At 36.6% G+C, this 3,370-nt stretch overlaps 1 long non-coding RNA gene across 1 annotated transcript; it reads right to left on the bottom strand.

Moving 5' to 3' along the window:
* Window positions 1-469: 469 nt before the first annotated feature.
* LOC148695125 (uncharacterized) lies at window positions 470-3,072 on the bottom strand. The gene is made up of 3 exons (XR_015965138.1): window positions 2,860-3,072; window positions 2,387-2,436; window positions 470-816 (listed from the first exon to the last, which is right to left on the bottom strand). It is a non-coding gene; the product is annotated as an uncharacterized LOC148695125 (long non-coding RNA).
* Window positions 3,073-3,370: the final 298 nt, after the last annotated feature.

Here is a 3,370-nt window from a genome sequence, read left to right as displayed (position 1 = left end):
GAAGGACCAAGAAAGCTATCTTCGTTCTTCGTCAAATCTGAAGAGAAGTGTTCATCATTCATCATCCGTTCATCCTAAGATCAAGCCCCAACGGCCCTTTGGATCAACAACCTCAACAAATCCACACATCCAATCGTTCTTCAAGATTAAGCCCAAAAGCCCTTGAAGATCCGCTCATCCATCAACCTTCAAGATCAAGCCCAAAAGCCCCTTGAAGAAATCCATACACCCAGTCTTCAAGATCAAGCCCAACGCCCCTTGAAGATCCGTTCATCAACTATTCATCCCTAGACCAAGCCCCGACGGCCCTTTCGATCAAGAGCTCATCCACAAACCTACATCCTACGAAGATAGAATCAGAGGATCAAATTACAAAGAGATTGTAACCCCAAAATCATTAATACAAAATATATTTTGTACACGGTATTCTTGTTTCTTGTTGCAGGAATTTTTCGTGTTTACAATCAAATCAAGTTATGATGAAATAAACAGCAACATGAAATATCAACTATCGAGCCTTGAGTAGGGTAAAAGTGTCTTCGTCAGATGAAAAAGCTGTAACCTTGTTTGCACAAGGATCGACTTTGTTGTCATCTAGATCCCTTTCACTGTAAAAACCAGGTTTTTCAGGTTCAGGCAATCCACACCACTCAAGATCAGAACTGCAGCTGGCATGCTTGGCCTATCTGCCAGATTTCGCTGCACACATAAAAAACCCACATGGATTGACCGCAAAACTTCATGTGGATTACTGGAGTCTCCTACTGATGTATCGAGCATTTCAATGGACTTGCCTTCTGTGTATAAATTCCATGCCTAAAAGATCACAACCACCAATCGTACTGAATAAATAGAAGTACAAAGAATCTAGTAAAATTCGATAGACATGGTGAAAATAACTACATAATTACATTCAATGTGTATAAAAATATCAATCTTTCAATTGAGCATTATAATTTGACACCAAAATCAAAGGAACGAACTGTGTGAAGGGTCAAATTGAACACACTCTGAAAAAACTCAACTTAGATTCTGAAATTCACAGTCAAATCAACACAAATCCCCACCCAAGATTCTTCACCAACCGACATTTCTTTCAAACTTCACAGTCAAATCAACACAAATCAACTTACTAATCGACGTGGGAATGACACCGGTAAGATTATTACTGTAAATGAAAAGCTCTTCAAGTGAAGCTAAATTCCCTATCTCCTCAGACATTTCACCAAACACATAATTCTCACAGAGGTAAAGCTTTCTAAGGTTGGTCATTTTGCAGAAAGTGGTCAACATTTCTCCATGAAACCTATTTGTGCACAAGTCTAGAATCTTGAGATAATGACAATTTGCCAAACCCTTACTTAACTGAATTTTAGGTAACTTCATTACTTGATTTATATAAGTTACCAAGTGCTAGAAACAAGCTTATTAAGCATTACAAATGCTTGAATTTTAGGTAACTTCATTACTTTACAAATCCTTTTTGTGCTCAGTTTTGATTACTTACTTCTATAAGTTTTGATACTAAAAACCCAACAAGCTTGCAAGAGGAACTAAATGGAAACAAGGATTAGAGATCAAACAAGAATACTCGTATGCTCAATTTGAATTAAGGATTATAGTTTTTTTTTTCTTTGGTCTTTTTAATCTGTTGAATCAAGAAGTAGAGGTTGAACAAAGATATTTTAAACATAATCAAACAATAAAGGCATTCAAATATGTAGCTATCACAAGTCGGAAAAGAAACAAGTCACTCATTCTATTTTCTATTTGTACAGGATATCTAACTAATTAACAAAAAAATTAGCCTTTGAGCAATCAATTTACAGCTTTTGAGGTTGCTCTTTTTGTATTCATTTTTGCCATGGAGCTCCAATCAATTTACAGCTTTTGAGGTTGCTCTATTTGTATTCATTTTTTCCATGGAGCTCCTTCTTTTATATATACAAACTCCAATGATCATAGTAGACAAATACTCAAACAAAGAAAGATAAGGATGCATCTCCCAAACGAAAATCTGAACCCAGATCAAAACAGGATATGGAGGCAATGGTAAGATTATTGCTTGCAATTAAGCCCCAGAATTCATTGACTTCACATATATATTGCAATATGATTCATCAATCAAGAAGACAAACAACCCATGAACATGAGCCATTAGATGCAGGAAATTGAAGCAGGACCATTAGTTCCAACTTAGAGTAGATAAACAAGATATTTTTCAGGGCATGATTCATTTTAGTTAAACCCACCTTCTTCGCTCACTACTGAAAGGACCAGAGAAGAAGTTCTTGGACACATTGAATTCAGTTAAGTAAGGAAGATTACAAATGCTCGGAGACAAAGTGCCAGACAAATTAAGTCCACTGAGATTTAGAGAAGTTACCTTGAAATCAGAACAACGAACTCCGGTCCAATTGCAAGGATTTGAATATGCTGAATTCCAAGACACACACACACCCAAAATCAGCATACCCATATAGAATGAGACACCCACACACACAGAGTACGTACATACATACAGACACATACAATCATAGACTATATACATATCAATTATTAGATGAAATTCAACGATGGCAGAACAAATATTAGATGAAATTCATATATATATATATATATATATATCAAATCCACTCCAGTAAAAGCCAAACTTTAATATCAATTTGAACCTAAAAATCAAAACCCTAATTTATTTTCAACTGCTCAGATCAGTTATTGAAAAGTTTTCAAACCAAAACAACTAAGTTGTTCATAACCCAATAATAATTTACCAGACAAAATCGAAGTCGTTCAACGAGGTCGTTCACGATCAGCAAAAGAAAATCGAAGAAGAAAATCGTCAGATTCGAAATTTACCTGACGAGGAGCAGAGGACGGCAAGCAGAACGCAGAGGACGGTGAGGATGACGAGTGCGAAGGAGTAGGACGTCTTCTCTCGCAAACAAGCGACGAATTTCTCTTTCTCTGGGCTTAGTAGTACCGTGAAAATTGGGGGTCCTCGAGAAGAACTCTTAGCGAAGGGCTTTGTCTGAGCGAGTCCGGGTTTATCCCATTCAACTCAGTCCCTCTACCTACCAAACATGGGATTACACTAAATACTTAATCCAGTCTAGTCCAGTCCCACTTAGTGAGGTCAAACAAACACCCCCTGAAGTGTTTAGAGGTTCGCAAGCAGCAAGCATTTGGTCATATATTCATTGACTCTAAAATCCTCTAAAGTCATTCAAGGTTACATAAATTTATGGCTACTAAAAATCAACTGCACAAGTGTTTTTTCCTAAAAACAATTACTTGTACAATTTTGCAGTGTTTGAAGTTCAACAATAACATGCAGTTGGTCATATTTTAATTGACTCTAAAGATCTCT

This window comes from Pyrus communis, chromosome 8 (assembly GCF_041283825.1).
Source record: "Pyrus communis isolate YQ-2024b chromosome 8, ASM4128382v1, whole genome shotgun sequence".
Taxonomy (NCBI): Eukaryota; Viridiplantae; Streptophyta; class Magnoliopsida; order Rosales; family Rosaceae; genus Pyrus; species Pyrus communis.
Note: the sequence above shows the minus strand (reverse complement) of the source record. Positions and strands in the feature narration are given on the sequence as shown.